At 47.1% G+C, this 18,664-nt stretch overlaps 1 protein-coding gene across 3 annotated transcripts in view; it reads left to right on the top strand.

Moving 5' to 3' along the window:
• Positions 1-18,664, top strand: part of EXTL3 (exostosin like glycosyltransferase 3) — a 205,718-nt gene that overhangs the window by 21,881 nt on the left and 165,173 nt on the right. For 2 of the 3 annotated variants that reach the window (XM_064146648.1, XM_064146650.1), the window contains exon 1: positions 9,590-9,854. The exons of the other annotated variant lie outside the window; for it this stretch is intronic. The gene's annotated coding sequence lies outside the window, so the exon portion shown is untranslated. Of the gene's footprint in view, positions 1-9,589; positions 9,855-18,664 lie in introns of those variants that run through there. 3 annotated transcript variants of the gene reach the window in all.

Below are 18,664 nucleotides of genomic sequence, written 5' to 3' on the forward strand. Positions count from 1 at the left end.
ACATGATCCCCAGAAATGCCTACTGACTCCCACCATGCTGTGATTCTGGCAACCTGGAACAGAGGGGATTGAGTGTCACAGCTGACTTTTACTTGGCTGGACAAATTACAGGCAGACTTTCTTGTAGCCCACTCTGCCTTTGCCACTATGTTCTATGCTGTCCTCATTACCGAACAAGACTGAGTCCCTACTCAGATCTGGGGACTTCACCAAGGCTACTCCAATCTCCATCCTGTTCTTATTGCTTCCCTACGTATGCTTTTTATTCAGCTCTTCTATTCAGGGTGCAAATGACAGATGGTTTTCTTTCTTTGATTTGCCATTGGAATGGGCTGCCCAGGGAGGTGATGGAGTCACCATCCCTGGGGGTGTTCAAGAAAAGACTGGATGAGGCACTTGGTGCCATGGTCTAGTTGACTGGATAGGGCTGGGTGACAGGTTGGACTGGATGATCTTGGAGGTCTCTTCCAACCTGGTTGATTCTATGATTGTATGATTCCTCGGAGCCTTTCAGTGTTCAAACCCATTAGCTTCACAAACTGTCTCCCTTAATTACTGCAACTTTTCTTTTTGAAATGGAAAACCTTTTACTTTGCTTAAACTGAACCAATTTGTAGAAAGTAGCCTGGAATTGAGTGATCACAAGCAGCTTTTATTACAACATCCTCACTGTTTGCTGAAAGCCAACAGCAGAATCACCTCTGGTTTGCTCGGCTCCTATTTAGTAAAGAAGTCTGTTGGCTGTGACATCCTGGACGTAGAGGGCCCTGCAGTTAGTATTTGTTCTTCCTTCTATATCTGGAATTTAAGATTCTCTTATCAGCCAATTCCTAGGAGTGTTTCTTTCTCTCTCTAGTCATTATGAAAAGCTCTCTATGCACATGCAGAGCTGACAGTGGGGTCTCCAGTGGACCTTTAACACAATCCCAACAGACAGCCTTTTACAGCCTTTTCCCAAAGTGACTTTAATCCAGGGCGATCGTTTTATGCATGCCATCGCTTTGGATTTCCAGCAAACACAGATGATTCACTCAGCTCACAGGGAAAAACTGCAGAGCAGTGTCCCAAAAGATTATTTAAACATTTGGATTTGGGGTTACGTGGGCAGTGTGCATGATCAGGTCTGACTTTGGTTTGGTACTTTGAGACTGGGTTTTCTTAACCACCTGTGCATGTGTTTTCTGGCCCTTCTTTACTAGAGAGAGGATGAGTATCATTCTTAACAGATTGTTGTTCTGACAGCCATGCAGGAGGAATTATCCCCAGTTTATGTTGTCATAACCAAAACTGGGGACAAATGAAATAGCTGGCTTAAGCTCCCAGGTCTGTGTGAGTGGAGTCTGTGTTCCCTGAGTCTTCTGTCTTTTCAAGAACTCTCAGCAATCTGGCAGGTTGTCAAGGCCCCCGAAATGGTGTGGACTCAAGAGCGAGCTGAAGGGCTGGAGACTTGCAGTCTTGTGTCTGATTGTCTGGTGCAGCAACACACACACTAAAAATGATGTTTTTGTACTTTACGGAGCTGCTTGGTTTGCAGTCACTTTTAATTTCCATTTAGACACTGCTGCATGCTTAATTACACAAAATGCTTTGGGTAGACAAGGGTGTAATGGCCAAGCTATGCTGCAGTTACAAGGGGTAGATGTTTGAGGATTATCTTATATACAAATGAAATGATTGTTTCTTTTTATCTCCTGTTTAAATGTAGTTCAAATTATGGAATATTTAGTTGAACAGAGTAAGCTGTTGCTTACCAGCATTTTAATACCAGTGGTTACCCAATGATTGTGTATTTATAACCTTACCATCTGTTCCAGGGTGGAGTTTGGGGGTAGGCTAGGTATCTTCTTTCTTGAGTGTCTCTGGAAAACTTCAAAGCATCTGTTCTGAGATGAAGGGAAAGCATGGTTAGCTGTAATATCCAAGGAATTCAAAGGAATTGTATAGAAATACAGCTGATTCCTCAGTGTAGCAGGGCTTAGAAGGGGAAGGAGCCTTAAGCAAAGAGGAGGCACTGGTATTTTGTACTGTTACTGAGCCATCACTAAGATCCACTAAGAGCTTTGCTTGGCTGTCACCAGCCTGGGTTACTGCTTCCTGCTTTGGATGGCATCTTTCTTAAGAGTCAGGAGTACTGCAGTATGGAAGTCTCTAATGGAAGGGAGGAATTGTTATTTCTGTAGATAATTTAGATATGGTTTAGATTTATGCTGGGTGACTGTTTTCTTTTTATTTTAGAATGACAGAGCTAAGTCTAGCTATAAAGAGGAACGAAAGAGTTGAATTCAGACATATTTGTTCTAGTGAGACCCCACTTGGAGTACTGTGTCCAGCTCTGGAGCTGCCAACTCAAAAAGGATATGGACCTGTTAGAATGGGTCCAGACAAGGGCCATGAATATGATAAAAATACTGGAACACCTCTCCTATGAAGACAGGCTGAGAGAGCTGGGGTTTTTCAGCCTGGAGAGGGCTTCAGAGAGACCTTACAGCAGCCTTCCAGTATTTGAAGGGGAACTACAGGATAGATGGAGAGGCTTGTAGTGACAGGACAAGGGGTAATGCAGCTAGATTTAGACATTAGGAAGAAATTCTTCACCATGAGGGTGGTGAGGCACTGGAACAGATTGCTCAGAGAAGTTGTGGAGGCTGCAGCTTGGAAATGTTCCAAGACAGGTTGGATGGCATCTTGAGCAACCTGGTCTAGCAGGAGGTGTGCCTGCCCTCAGGATCTGGTTCCCCTGTGCAGGGTGCTGATCAGTCACTGTATTTGCTCTTTGGATCCCCACTGGGTCCAAATTGAAATTAGCATTTGAGAGGAAAGTTTTCATTATCGGTGTGTCCATTCTGGTGCAAACTTTTCCTTTCCCAACATAGCTACTGCCACTGAGTACTTCAGTTCCTGTCCTAGTCCTTGCTGTGCTTTGTGGCCAGCAGTGGGGTGTATTGTTACAACACTTCTTGTGCCCATGAGGTCTTCAAAGTGCTTTATTTAAATGTAACGAAATGCATTCCCCTACCACTGAAATGCAGCTACTTACATTGCAAAGCCTGGCAGCTGCTGTAACAGCAGGAGCAGGTACCAGAGCACTGCTTTTATGACATGAAGTAAAGAGTAAAAGAAGAAAAAAATCCATATCCATTAAAAACTGCAGGGAGAATGTAAATTGTCAGAATGCAATTACCCAAGCTGGAATTTGGCCAGTGTTCCAGATTAACATTTCCTCTCTTGTGAAGCATGCTGCGGGATACCTGATGGCCAAAAGCAGTCAGAGTCTCAGCAAGATTAAAAACTGAGCTTTGCTGAGTAGTCCTCCCATAATGGCTGAGAAATGTATATTATCTCTTTAGCACCTACAGTACCCTGGGGCTAAAATGTGACTGAATCCTACAAAATCCGATAGCAGCATCTGAGGTTAAGAGTGCAGCCTAAAAACATTCCATGAAACTTGTTAAATCCATGAGTGATTCAGCCTTGGTACTGTCTGCTGTGGAATGGAGGACAATGAGGTGTTTTAAAAAAGATTTACCCAAAGGATTACAGCAAGGAAAAGATGAAAATTCAGGGTCCTCCTGCTACATCGTTGTTGACTTGAGGATGGATGTTTCTGAGGTTTATTTCAGGCCATGTAAGTGTGCCCTGGAAATGTGCATTAGCTAGCTCTCAAACTCCTTAATACCTGCTTGAAATGACTTGTAATCTGTAGTAGAGTGGAGACACCAATATGTTGGATGCAACAAATGCTTATGAATGAGGATGAGGGAATTGGTGCATGTAAGGAGAAAAGATAAAGGGGGGGGCAGTTCCAGCAGGGAAAAGCAGGACACAAAGCTGTGCTGGCATTTACCACATGCAGTTGCAGCTGCCAGTATTAGAGCTTTTTAAAACAGGGAGGTTCCCAGCACAAAACCATAGATTTATTTTTGGTTAGAAAAGAGCTTTAAGGTCACTGAGTCCAACCATTAACCACAGCACTGCCAAGTCACCACCTGTGTCCCTCAGGACCACATCTACATGGCTTGTAAATCCTTCCAGGAAAGAGGACTCCACCACTGCCTCTGGGAACTTATGCAAAGACTTGACAACTCTTTGGGGGAGTAAATTGTTCTTCATGTCCAATGTAAACCTTCCCTGGAGAAACTTCAGGCTGTTATCATCCTGTTACTTGCTACTTGGGAGAAGAAACTGACCTCCACCTTGTTCTTCACAAAGAGAGTGATTTCCCATTGGAATGAGCTGCCTGGAGAGGTGGTGGAGGCACCGTCCCTGGAGGTCTTCAAGAAAAGCCTGGATGAGGCACTTAGTGCCATGGTCTGGTTGACTGGATAGGGCAGGGTGATAGGTTGGACTGGATGATCTTGGAGGTCTCTTCCAACCTGGTTGATTCTATGGTTCTAGCCTCCATTCAGGGAGTTGTAGACTGAGGTCTTCTCTGAGCCTTCTTTTCTCCAGACTAAACAACCTCAGTTCCCTCAGCTGCTCCTTACAAGACTTGTGCTCTAGACCCTTTGTCAGCTTTGCTGCCCTTCTTTGGACATGCTCCAGTACCTCAATGTCCTTCTTGTAGCAAGGTCCCCAAAACTGAACCCAGTATTTAAGATGCAGCCTCACTAGAAGGGGGGGGTCCCTACACTAAATCATACAGAGATGTCAGTGAGTTGTTCTGTGAGCAGTGAGACTCATAAACCCGATTTTTCTTAGATGTGTCTTTTCCCTATGGCATCTCAATGGTGCTGTTTCTTCAGTCTTTTGATGTGTGTGCCATTACAGGCCCAACCCTCACCTTATTTCTCACCCCTCCCAACCTCCCTCCTTCTTGTCCTTACTGTAAACCTCCAGATATTTCACAACCTCCCTGATAGCCCCAGGCACCTCCTGAATCCCAAACCTCCTACTATTGCCTAGGAATACACCACTTGGATAGCTGGGTGGTGGTCACAAACAATCTGGCTACTTGGTTGGAGAGCAGATTGAACTGAAGGGACAAGGCATGAACTACAGCTGCTTTTTGGTGTCTGCATTGCACCTACATTCTGAGTAGGTCCTGAAGGGAATTTATTATTTCCCCATTTCCTTCTGCAGAGCTCCAGGTAGAGCAGAGTAGAAGAGCAAAATCTCAAGCTGTGTCAGAGTGGGAACAGATGTGTATGCTGGGACAATGTGGGTGTGTTCAGTGATTCAGATGTTAATTTTGTCTTTTTACTGTGCAATGCAGTCATAGTCTGTTCTTTTTTTTTTCTCCTGAAAAAAATATAAAGTATTCTTTCTTAGAGCCTTTGAACCTACAGTACCTATCTCTGTCCTTCAGTACAGCACGTTCCCTGCTTGTGAGATTGGTTTTTGTATTGCTTATCAAAGGGTAGACCTGTGCCCCCCACCTTATCCCCCACCGCTTTTTCATCTCAGTACAAAAGTTAGTTTCTCTTTGCATTCTTTACAGATGTGTAAATGACTGTTAAAAAGTGCAGTGGTGGAAAAGTGATTTCTTGTAGTTTTGAAGTGCTCATGTTTTATTAAAGCCGAGATTCCTGGAGCTTTGTGGCCAGAGACACCCTCCAGTTGCCACCCTTTCCACTCCTACGGAGATCAAAACCTATTTCTTCCTGTGAAAATTGTCTAATCCCCCAAAAAGCTGTCACTTTGTGTGCTTTGGGGTAGGACATGATTCCCATAGATATGAATAGGGCTCCTAAAAGACAAAATTACAGTTAAAGTGCATAAAGCAATGAAGGAGAATACTGAACCTGTTTGAATTCCCCTACCGCTCTTTTGAGACTCTACCTGGAGTACTGCATTCAGCTCTGGGGCCCCCAATGTAAGGACATGGACCTGCTGGAAAGAGTCCAGAGGAGGACCACAAAGATGATCAGAAGCCTGGAGCACCTCTTGTGTAAGCACAGGCTGAAAGAGTTGCAGTTGTTCCGCCTGAAGGTAAGGCTCCAGGGAGACCCTACAGCAGCTTTCCATTAGCTACAGGGAGTCAGTAAGAAAGTTGGAGAGAGACTTTTTACAAGGGCATGTAGTGAGAGGACAAGAGGTGATGGCTTGAAACTGAAAAAGCATATATTTAGTTAGATACAAGGAGGAAGTTCTTCACTCTAAAGGTGGTGAGACACTGAAACAGGTTGCCTAGGGAGGCTGGGGATACCCCATCCTTGGAAGTATCCAAAGTCAGGATGTATGGGGGCTCTAAGTGACCTGCTTCAGGGGTAGAAGATACCCCTGAAGACTGCAGGCAGGAAGAAAGGGACCTGGGAGTACTGGTAGATAGTAGGCTGAAGATGAGGCAGCAGTGTGCCCAGGTGGCCAAGACAGCCAATGGCATCCTGGCCTGCATCATGAACAGTGTGGCCAGCAGGACAAGGGAGGTTATTCTGCCCCTGTACTCAGCGCTGCTCAGGCCACACCCTGAGTACTGTGTCCAGTTTTGGGCTCCTCAATTCAAGAGAGATGTTGAGATGCTGGAAGGTGTTCAGAGAAGGGCAACAAAGGTGGTGAGGGGCCTGGAGCACAGCCCTGTGAGGAGAGGCTGAGGGGGCCAGGGGTGTGCAGCCTGCAGAAGAGGAAGCTCAGGGGTGATCGCATTGGTGTCTACAACTACCTGAAGGGAGGCTGTAGCCAGGTGGGGTTGGTCTCTTCTGCCAGGCAATCATCAATAGAACAAGGGGACACAGTCTCAAGTTGTGCTGGGGGAAGTATAGGCTGGATGTTAGGAGGAAGTTCTTGCCCGAAAGAGTGATTTGCTGTTGGAATGGGCTGCCCAGGGAGGTGGTGGAGTTGCCATCCCTGGAGGTGTTGAAGAAAAGCCTGGCTGAGGCACTTAGTGCCATGGTCTGGTTGACTGGCTAGGATTGGGTGCTAGGTTGGACTGGCTGAGCTTGGAGCTCTCTTCCAACCTGTTTGATTCTATGATTCTGTGATCCTTAAGGTCCCTTCCAACCCAATCTCTTTTGTGATTCTATGCTTATGATTCTATGATTTGGCTTTGTTGTGCAAAGATGCTAGCATCATTACCTCTTTTTTCCCTCCCTTCCCTTTATTTCCTCATTGTGGTTTATTTTTTTCTTTTGCTTTAATCACCATCTGTTGCATAGTATGTTTGGTGCTTACCAACCTCAGTTTTGCAGAGCTGTTTTGACTTGACATTTAATCAGTAATGGCAACACCTCTCTAGCATTTAGAAGTACTTCATCCAGAATAAGTAATCCTTTGTACTACTAATGCAAACCTTCCAGGTTGTATCTTGATGCAATTTAGAATCATAGAATCAACCAGGTTGGAGGTTGGTAACAAATTCACAGAATCACAGAATGCCAGGTTGGAAGGGGCCCTTGTAGGGTCCCACAGGGGTCAGTACTGGGACCAGTTCTGTTCAATATATTCACCAATGACCTGGATGAGCACATAGAGTTCACTGACAGCAAGTTTGCTGATGACACCAAACTGGGTGGAGTGGCTGACACACCAGAAGGCTGTGATGCCGTTCAGCAAGACTTGGACAGGCTGGAGGGCTGAGCAGGAAGATATTTAATGAAATTCATCAAGGGCATGTGTAGAGTCTTGCACCTGGGAAAGAACAACCCCAGGTATCAGTATAGGTTGGGGACCAATTTGTTGGAAGGCAGCAAAGGAGAAAAGGATCTGGGGGTCCTAGTTGATGGGAGGTTGACCGTAAGCCAGCAATGTGCTCTTGTGGCCAGGATGGACAATGCCATTCTGGGGTGGATTAGAAGGTCTGTGGGTAGTAGGTTGAGAGAGGTTCTCCTGCCCCTCTACTCTGCTCTGGTGAGGCCCTATCTGGAGTACTGTGTTCAGTTCTGGGCCCCCCAGTTCAAGAGGGACATAAAACTGCTTGAGAGAGTCCAGCACAGAGCCACAAAGATGATGGAGTGGAACATCTCTCTTACAAGGAGAGCCTGAGGGAGCTGGGAATCTTTAGCTTGGAGGAGACTGGGAGGTGACCTCACCAATGTTTATAGATATGTAAAGGTGAGTGCCAGGAGGCTGGAGCCAGGTTCTGCTGGGTGATGCCCGATGACAGGACAAGGGGCAGCGGGTGGAAGCTGAGGCATAGGAAGTTTCATGTAAACACAAGGAGGATTTTTTCCCCTGTGAGGGTGACAGAACAGTGGAACAGGCTGCCCAGGGGAATCGTGGAGTCTCCTTCTATGGAGATATTCAAAACCCACCTGGATGTGTTCCTGTGTGATCTGGCATAGGTGATCCTGCTGTGCAGGGGGTTTGGACTAGATGATCTTTCGAGGTCCCTTCCAGCCCCTGACATTCTCTGATCGTCTGGCCCCACCTTTCTAGGTGACAGTGTAGTTTAAATGAGATGGCCCAGCAGCCTGCCAAGCTGAGCCTTAAAACTGACCAGCGTAGGGGAAGGCACTACTTCTCCTGGGAAATTATTCCAGTGATGAATTCCAATTGGAATCTCCCCGGGAGTAACTTCTCAGATCTCTCAGCCTTTCCTCCTGATGCTCTGTGGATTCCAGCCCTCTGATCATTCTTGTGGCCCTTCTCTGGATGCTCTCCAGACTGTCTGCATCTTTTTTTTGTACAGCAAGGACTAAAACCGTTTTTTAATACCTGTAAGCAGGCTCTGCAGTCAGGATCTTCATCTCTTTAGGCCAGCTTCCCACAACACAGTTGCCTGGGGCATTTGGCAACGTTTGCAGTCACTGCAGCAGTTTAACCAACATGGTTGTCTACAACTACCTGAGGGGTGGTTGTGGCCAGGAGGAGGTTGCTTTCTTCTCTCAGGTGGCCAGCACCAGAACAGGAGGACACAGCCTCAGGCTGCGCCAGGGGAAATTTAGGCTGGAGGTGAGGAGAAAGTTCTTCCCTGAGAGAGTCATTGGACACTGGAATGGGCTGCCTGGGGAGGTGGTGGAGTCGCCGTCCCTGGGGCTGTTCAAGGCAGGACTGGACGTGGCACTTGGTGCCATGGTCTGGCCTTGAGCTCTGTGGTAAAGGGTTGGACTTGATGATCTGTGAGGTCTCTTCCAACCTTGGTGATACTGTGGTGGGTGGGATGCGGCAGAGCTCCATGGGTTCAGGCTCCATGGGTTTGCAGGGGTTTTGGGGCATGCTGGACCAGGAGATGGCTGAGCGGTGAACAGCTTGACGTGACTGCCCCTGTGCGGCAGTACTGGGCTCTGAGAGGGCGGGAGCTGCCCGTAGCGGTTCCTCGGGAGGCGATGCGGGAGCGCAGGGCAGCAGAGCGCGGGCCGGCCTTTAGGCGGGAAAAGCGCCGCGGCGCAATGCGCATGCGCACAGGTGGCTGGGCAGGCTTTTGAGAGAGGAGGAGCTGTGGCTTCGTCTTCTCCACCATTTAAAGGGACAGCTGCTGCGCAAATCCCCTGCTCGGAACCAGAGAAGAGCGGGTGGTAGAGCCTTTGCCAACTCTGGGCCCTTTCTCTCCACGCTGGAGACAGCGCAAAGCTGGGGGGGCTTCAGCTAGCCTCGGCAGATTCCAGAGACCGCCGTCTCCTCCTTCGCGTTTCTGCTCCCCGCCCCCTCAGCCCTTCGGCTGGCTCCGCCATCGGTTCGAGTGTCTCCGCCCACCCCTCAGTTCAAGTCGTTAAGTTCCGCCGCCACTTCGGCAGCTTCCGCCGGTTCGGTCGGAAATGGCCGAAGACGTGAGAGAGCCAGCGGTTTAGGGGAGAAGACCGGCCGGCTTCTCGGAGCAAACCAACTGTGTTCGGACCGGGGGGGGGGGGAGCAGGGGAAGGCGGACGGAGGGGGAAGACAAGACAGTGGCTATGGCTCCCCCCCCAGCCACTCGCGGAGGGTGGCGTAACGGGCGCCGGGACCGCGGCTCCGCCAGGAGGGTGAAGTGAGGGCGCCAAGAGGTAGGGTGGACCGTACCACGTAAGGAGGTGGGGAAAGCGACTCACCGCGGTTGCACACCCCCCTGCCACCACCCCCGGGGGAGCCCGCGGGGCTGGGTGAGTGGCGGGAGTGGTACAGTCCGGAGGAAGCCCCTTGAGGCGGGGAGGGCAAAGGCCTGGCTGGGGCGTCCCTGAGAGGCAGTCCGGGGGTGGGGGGCAGCGCGTAGCGTTCTTCAGGGCTGGGGACACGGTTGGAGGACCCTCAGGGTTGAGAACAGAGGGAGCAGGGGCCCTCACAGCTTGCGGGGGGGCGGGCGCCCCCAAGGCTGGAGTCCCCGCATGGCGGGAGCGTTGCGATGGCACCTGGCTCCCAGCCGCTACTGATGGGCTCCAGCCTTTCAGCCTACTTCCTGCTCTCCCTCCTATCTACCCCTGCCCACCTTCTCTCCTCTTTTAACCAGTTGTGCGAGGAGATGGGCCCGAGACCCCCTAATCCCATCTCCTCCGGCTGCCCGCAGCATTTCCTGCCCTTGGGGTGGGGGCGACGTTGCTGGGGCAGACCTGTACCTCCCACTCGGCTGCATGTTTTCATGTGGGGGCTTGAGGCCTAGCACCTGGTCCGGCTTTCATAGTCACCAAGAGCGGTGACCCTGTTGTTGCCATCTCTCGGGATAGTCCTGTGCCTTGGAAACTTGACAGAGTTCCTCCCGATAAGTGCCTGCTCCCTGCTGCTCTTGCTGGGGTTTTGCCCTGTGGAATGGTGAGGCCAGAGATGACACAGGGCGGTTGTCTCTGGGCTTCTCGCCGTTTCTGGTACCTTCGTATTGTGCTTCTGCGAATTGTTTGCTGAAGTTGAGGTTCGTCTTTTTTTTTTTATCCAGCTGTTTTTTTCCCCACATGAGGTCTCTTTTTGCTCAAAAACATGAAAGGAAGTACCTCGCTCAAAACTTTTACCAACATGGACCTAATACATTGGTGTGGACTGCCTCACATCCCGTTATGCTGGTGCATGCCCAAAGGATTTGGAACCCGGAGGAATGGGGCTAAAATAGCTAAAAATGGTGTTAAGGAATCACAGAGAAACTGAGAAGCATTTTAGGTTTGCGTTTCTGTGGCTGCCTGTGTTAACATTCGAACACTGGGAATCTCATTAACCGTTTTCTGATCTCTAGTTGATTATGGGGGTGCTGTTACCCCGATTCAGATAGAATAGCTTGGCATTAAAATCTCTGGGTTTCTGTGCAGTAAGTCTGACATTTGTATATAAAGAAGATTAAGTCTGATCTAGGGTAGGGTGTCCCTGCTCATGGTGGAGGGGCGGGGGTTGGAACTAGATGAGCCTTGTGGTCCCTTCCAACCCTGGCTGATTCTAAGTCACAGTATCACCAAGGTTGGAAGAGACCTCACAGATCATCAAGTCCAACCCTTTACCACAGAGCTCAAGGCTAGACCATGGCACCAAGTGCCACGTCCAATCCTGCCTTGAACAGCTCCAGGGACGGCGACTCCACCACCTCCCCGGGCAGCCCATTCCAGTGTCCAATGACTCTCTCAGGGAAGAACTTTCTCCTCACCTCCAGCCTAAATTTCCCCTGGCGTAGCTTGAGGCTGTGTCCTCTCATTCTGGTGCTGGCCACCTGAGAGAAGAGAGCAACCTCCTCCTGGCCACAACCACCCCTCAGGTAGTTGTATACAGCAATAAGGTCACCCCTGAGCCTTCTCTTCTCCAGGCTAAACAATCCCAGCTCCCTCAGTCTCTCCTCCTAAGTCAGTTTGTTTCCTGAAAAGGTTGTCACATTCAGGGGATTATCTTAGAGGTATTTACATTTTCAGGAAGAAGTCTATGTATGTGAGATGTCAGAAGTCTAAAGCAGATGTTACAGATGTATTCTGATCAGTGTTTATGTTAGATGTGAAATGGCAAGGTTCTTGGAGTGCAGGATGTGTTCTGTATGTTGTCAGGTTTCATCAAGTAATGAGTAATCTTAAGCTAGTTTCTGTGCAGAAGTAGCATCAGAAATTAACCAGTCTGATTATAGGATGATAAGGAGAGAGAAGTGTTCTCTGACAAATCCCTTTGCTTCATGTATCATCTGAGAGCGCCATCATTATATGTAGCATTATGTATCTACACTCACAGCTTTGTGGTGCCTTTTCTTCTCAGTTTTTCATTCCAGAAACAGAAATTTGTATCAGTTCAGCTCAGTGTTAAGAGATTCTGGTGCTGAGGTCTGTATTTGAGCACAGTACAGCCAAATTCTTCTGGCAGTTCAGCTGTGGTACAGACAGTTCTTGAACTTCTTGCTGTCTTGTTGTGGAAGAGAAGCCCAAAATGTTTTTCTAAATCTCTAGCTTTTCAAGTGGGGACTGCTAGCTCTTGTGTTTGCACATGAGGATGGATTTTGGCAGATGTCAAAACAGAGCAAAAGCAGCAAATACACAAACCAAGAAAAATAGGATTGTTGAATTGCCTTCCCTGAGAATGTTTCTCGGTGATAGATGGCAAAAATCAAAGGGCTGTTTGTGTGCCATTTAAGATGGGATGAGGGAAGATCATCGTTATTGCCTTCTGTTGAATATTTGTAGCATGGGCCTCTGTTCAGCCAAGAAGGTGAATTGTTGATGCAGTTTTAGGGCTTGCTTGTGTATGTAGAGTCTGAGCCCATCGTGATTCTGCTTTCCATGACTATTCTGTCTTGAAATGCCATGATGCCATCGTCTTGATATTTTGGAGTTTTTCCTTCTAGCTGTGTGTATTTGTTATTTGTTCTTTTTTCCTTCCAGTCTCTGCTGCCCAATTTTTCTCCTGGTTTTTTGATGCCTGTCACCTATTCCAGTTGCCTCACCTGGTTTCCCAGGGCATTTTTCCTGGTGTCCACAACAGTGATTTCATTGAGGTGGGAAATGTAGCTGACTATGTATGTTAGCTGTTTTAAAGGCAAGATCACAGTAGTTGCATGTGAATTTGCTCTTAGTCGAGAGGCTTTTTTTTCTGCTTTGGAAGTCTCACAAAATGCCTGAACTGGAAGGAACCTCGTAATCATTGAATCCCTTCTCCTCAGAGCAGACAGGCTATCCTAGTGCTTGCTGTCTCACTTCTTTGCTTCTGATCTGTGCTAAACACTTATTTTTGGGGCAGGAACAGACTGTGAGTATTTTAAAGTAGTACCTAACTCTTGGATTTTAACAGTGTTGAGCTTTTGCTGTTACTGTAACAAAATAGTCTTAGACTGGGATTGCTGTGCTACATTTAACCACCCTACAAGTAAAACACGTGGGGTTTTGTTTGCTTCCTCATGAAAAAGGCAAGTGATACTCATAGGCATATTTAGATATGTGACATTGTCAATGATATGAATGAGATCATTGATATCAATGATATGATTGAGGGCTCCCTTAGTAAACCTGTAGATGACACTAAGCTGGAAGATGGTATTGGTCTGCTGAAGGGTAGGAAGGATCTACAGAGGGACCTTTGCAAACTGAACTGATGGAATGAGGTTCAAGAGGGTGAAGTGCTGGGTCCTGTACCTGTGTCACAGCAACCCCCTGCCACGCTGCAGTCTTGGAGAAGAGTGGCTGGAAAGTTGCCTGGTGGAGAGAGAACTGGGGCTGCTGGTCAGCAACTGTCCGAAAATGAGCCAAGAAGACCAACAGCATTCTGGCTTGTGTCAGGAATAGTGTGAGCAGTAGGACCAGGGGAGTGATTGTCTTGTATTCATCACTGTTCAGTTTTAGGCCACTCACCTAGGTCAAGAAGGACATTGAGGGGCTGAAACAGGTTCCAAGAAGGGCAACAAAGCTGGTGAAGGGTCTAGATCACAAATCTTGTGAGGAGCAGCTGTGGAAGCTGGGATTGTTTAACCTGGAGAAAAGGAGGCTGAGGGGACACCCCTGAAAGGAGGTTGTAGTGAGGCGGGTGTTGGTCTCATCTCCCTAGTAACAAGTGATAGGATGATGTCAAGTTGCACCAGGGGATGTTTAGGTTGGATATCAGAAGAAATAGACTCCCCAGGGAGGTGATTGAATCACCATGCCTGGGGGGGAGTTCAAAAGATGCATGGATGTTTGCTAGGGGACATGGTTTAGCACCAGGATTGGTAGAGTGACAGAGCTGGGACTTCAGTTGCTTGGTATAACCTGTGCTGACACATGCTGTGCTTGCTGGGCTAACCCTAGCATGAGTATGCTTGCAGTCCTGTGGTTGCAGTTTAGGCATATCCTCAAAAGCAAAGAGCCTGCAGTTTTCTTTTTGGATAATCCTTCAGAGTACTGTTTACTGGGGATTGTTGCTGCTGAGTTGAGTTCCTGCAGCTTCAGCATGTGTTTGTCACATGCAAGAGATGTTGTTGAATGCTTCCTGAGAAGAGATACAAAGCCAGTTTGAGGGTTTGGGTTTAGGAATGATAGGGACAGAAAAATGTGTACAGCTCAGCTCCATGGCCTACAGCTAATCAATTCCTGGAGAGTGTGGGTGTGGGGAGCCTTGAGCACTGGCCAGCCAGGTAAGTTGATGTCATTATGTGGCAGTTGCAGGGCTGGTTTTGAAGTGCAAATGGAAATAGCATTTTTGTGAAATCATTACTATTAGTTAATTGGTGTCTGTTATCAGCAAGAGCAGTTTAGAGGTCTGACTAATCTATCACAGATGGGTTTGAAAGGACATTTTGTAGCCTCTGCCTTGAGGACAGTTCCCTACAAGGCAACAAATTTTAAATCATGCTCCAATATCCAATAAGGGGAAAGCAGTGGGTGTTGACAACCTCCACTTCAGCAAGGCTTTTGACACTGTCTCCCATAATGTCCTTACAGGCAAGCTTAGGAAGTGTTAATTAGATGCATGGACAGTGATGTGCATTTGGAACTGGCCAAAGGACAGTGCTCAGGGGTTTGTGGTCAGTGGCGCTGAGTCTAGTTGGAGGCCTGTAGTTAATGGTGTTCTGGAGTCAGTATTGGGTCGTCTTGTTCAACATCTTCATCAGTGACTTGGATAAAGGGACAAAATGGACCTTCAATGAGTTTACTAATGACACAAAGTTGGGAGGAGTGGCTGATACCCAGTCAGGCTGTGCTGTCATTCAGTGAGACCTGAACAGGCTGGAGAATGGGGTGTGGGAGAACTTTGTGAAGTTCAACAAGAGCAAGTGTAGAGTCTCACACCTGGAAGGGCATAGCTTCCTCCTCCAGATTAGGAGTTGATGTGCTGGTAAGCAGCTCTGCCAAGAAGGACCTGGGAACGCTGCTGGTGGATGAGTTCCCCGTGAGCCAGCAATGTGTCCTTATGGCCAGGAAGACCAGGATCACCTGATGTGCATTAAGAAGAGTGTGGCCAGCATGTCGAGAGAGGTTCTCTTTGCTTTCTACTCTCCCCTAGTCAGGCCACATCTCAGGTATTGTGTCTAGTTCTGGGCTCACCAGTTCAGGTGGGACAATAAACTACTGGAGAGTGTCCAGAGGAGTCTGTGAGGGGACTGGAGCATCTCTTTGATAAGGAGAAGCCAAGGGTCGTGGGGCCATTTAGCCTGAAGAAGTCTGAGAGGGAAGCTTCTCAATGATCATCAATATCTAAAGGGGGGGGGGGGGGGGGGGGGGGAAGGGAGGGCAAGAGGATGGAACTTTGCAGTGGTGTCCAGTAACTGGACAAGAGACAATGGGCACAAAGTGGAACTCTGGAAGGTCTCCAGTAAGGAGAAACGTTTTTCTATGTTTGTCAAGGGAGAGAGAGGGAAACCCAAAATTCCAAACTGATAGGTAATCTGTAGTTGCTACTGGAGGTTTTTGTTAAAGTGTCTGTTTTAATGTGTCACAGAATTTCTGCTCTTACTTTGTTTCTTAAATAGCTGGGATCTTGCCTGGAATTCGGGGTGTTTGTTTTCTCTGCCAATTCCCTGCCCTTCTCTTGCCCATGAATTTTGGTGCATTAAGAGAATGTGTCACTTTTCCAATGCAAATGTCTGCCTGAGAATAGCAGCAGAACATGGCATTAACCCACGAAACCCTCTCAAGTTTCTTCTAGTACAAAATACTAATAACATTTCCCACTGCACAAGTATCGATTTTAATTTTCTTTGTAAAGTACAGTTTCCAGCTGCTTACCCTTTCATCTGTCTCGTTACATAAAATGCTTTCTTTTATCATTCCAGATGCTTAAAGGTATCTTCTTATCTGACTTTCTTCTTAGGGGTAGTGGCAGTGCAGGTAGCCTGAGGTTTGTTTTCATTCCTGTTGTTTTGGTGGGAGAGCTGCTGCACTGAAGTGCAAATTCTGACATCTGACTCGGTAGGATGAGCTGTTTTGCTGTTTGGATGACATGAAAGGACTGTGAGGCTGTGTAGTCATCTCAGATCTCTGCCAGTGTATTGGTCATCTATGAATTCATTTGGAAGTGAATTTTATTTATTTGAAAGCGAAAATGCCATGGAACAGAAAAGAAATTGTTTTGTTTGTGTGTTGTCTTCCTTGAGGAACACTTCTCAACAGGTTGAGTGCTTTTAACTCCAGTCAGGTAGACGATTAATTCAGGTTTGGCTACTTTATGTGGAAATTTGGTCCTGCTTATATAAAGGCATCAAAATTAAAACCTCCAGCACCCTCCATTATGTTGTCCCATCCACACATCTCCATTTTCAATGTGAATGTAAGCTTTTGTTCATACCCTGCCTTCTGGGTCGGGATTTGAATGTGATGGAATGAAGCACGTCACTGAACGTGGGAAGGACTCCCTTGATGGAATGCCTCTGCATCATCTGTAACGGAGGAGTGCATCGGGATGGAATTTGTACATGTCTTTTAGTGTTGCTATTATGGGCGGGAGGAAGTCATTATATTGCAGGTCTGCTCTGTGTAGGCACTTAGTGGGGAGTGATGTGTTCTGGACTGTGTTGATGTTGACTACATGCTGTGGAGTACTGCTGACATGCAGATGACGCCTGGAAAAGGTTGGCATGAAAGTGTTGGAGCTTGTGACAAGAAGAGCTGCCAAGTAAGTGGGAAACTTCAGAGCTGAGAGCAGAGCCTAACTACATAGGGCAATGGTGTGAGCTTCTTTCCAAGGGGTCTGTAAAGTCTAAGCAAAGCAGTCCTGGATTGCTACTGGGAATCTTTGTGTCTGCAAGGAAACTTGGAAGAGTCAGCAAGTAAAATAGGCCAAAAGCCTTTGATAGAATCATATAATAGTTTAGATTGGAAGAGACCTTTAGAGGTCATCTAGTCCAAAACCTCTGCAGTGATCAAGAACATCTTTAAGTTGAGAGGGTTGCTTGGAGTCCCATCCAGCTTGATCTAGTTCCAGAAATGGGGCATCTACTACCTCTCTGGGCAGCCTGGGCCAGTGTCTCACCACCTTCATCATGAACAGACTTCTTCCTTGTATCTAATCTGAATCACCCCTCTTTTAGTTTAAAACTGTCACCCCTTGCAGCAGGTCCTGATAAAAAGAGATTGTACTCATCTTTCTCATAGACCCTCTTTAAGTACTGAAAAAAACACAAGAAGGTCTTCATAGAGCCTTCTCTTCTCCATACTTAACAATCCCAACTCTCAAAGCATGTCCTTTCAGCAGAGGCCCTTGGATCAAATCTGTGGTCTGCTCCAGACTGACTGCAACAGGTTAATGTTCTCTTTGTGCTGAGGGCTCAAGAGCTGGTGATAGTTCATCAGGTGGGATCTCATCGAAGTGGAGTAGAGCAACAGACTCCCCTTCCTTGACCTGTGGGTCACAAATGGAGTAGTACATGAAAGCCACAATGTATCATCGGTAGGTGGGCAGCAGATGTGATGGTATGATCCTGTTGTCTTCCTTTAGAGGTAATCCACTGGCCAGAGCTAACATGATACAGGAACCCACAGACTCCCAGAAACATTGTACAGCTCATAATACATCAAGTAAGGGGTTAGCACCATTCTTAGATTATTAATAGAGATAGCAGTCCCATAGCAAATGGGAAGGAAGAAAAACAACCTGTGTGTTGTTTGAGTAAGGTATTTCTTTCCTTAGGCACCTCTGCTGGGAAGGCCTTGGTTCTTGTAAATGAAGCTGCCACCTACCTCTTGTACCTTCATTTTAATGTGGGGATGGAGGAGGAGGCAGCTATTGAAAACCAGCCAGAGATGGATGCCTTGGAAAATTGCCATTAATTACTGTGGCATCTGACAACTAGCTGCTGGTAAGCCTTTCTTTGCAAGTTCTCAACCATGCACCAGGAAACAAAAACCAGGACCTGGAGAAAGGCAGGAGCTGTCCTTGTGAGAATCTCATAGGAAGTGTTCTGGATGATTTTTATTTTGTTGATCTTACTAAGAGCAGACACAAATTCTATGATGTGGTTCCTTTCTGTGGGAGCAGACAGGAGATGGTGGACCCAGAAGCTCTTTGCTGTTGGACTCTGTCATAATTGGCAAACTTCTTATGCCTGCTACCTCTAAAAGAGGTTTGAGGATGCCTTTCTTCTTGAGAAAGCTGTAATCAGCCACAAAGCATTGTTAATCATGCTAGTTGTAAAATTCTTATAAAAATGATGATTTAGTGAAAATAGTATTAAAAAGATTGAAAGAATTCTTGTGATGGGGTTTTCCCTTTTGCCTCCAGGGTTTGTTTTTACTTTGTGACAGTGATGAAGACCACCAAGCCTTTTGTGTGGTTGATTAGGCATAAGGATCAAGCTGGAGCTGGCAGGTGTCTTTGAGGCTTTTGTACAGAAGCTTGTTTCCTCCCTACCCCTCAGGAGCCAAACTTATTCTTTCTTTGGGTATGATTTTCATTGCAGGCACAATGATGATTTTGATTAGAAAGGTAAAGGAACACAATTATTTCTCCTTGTCAAAGGAGATGT

Source organism: Pogoniulus pusillus, chromosome 7 (assembly GCF_015220805.1).
Source record: "Pogoniulus pusillus isolate bPogPus1 chromosome 7, bPogPus1.pri, whole genome shotgun sequence".
Classification (NCBI taxonomy): domain Eukaryota; kingdom Metazoa; phylum Chordata; class Aves; order Piciformes; family Lybiidae; genus Pogoniulus; species Pogoniulus pusillus.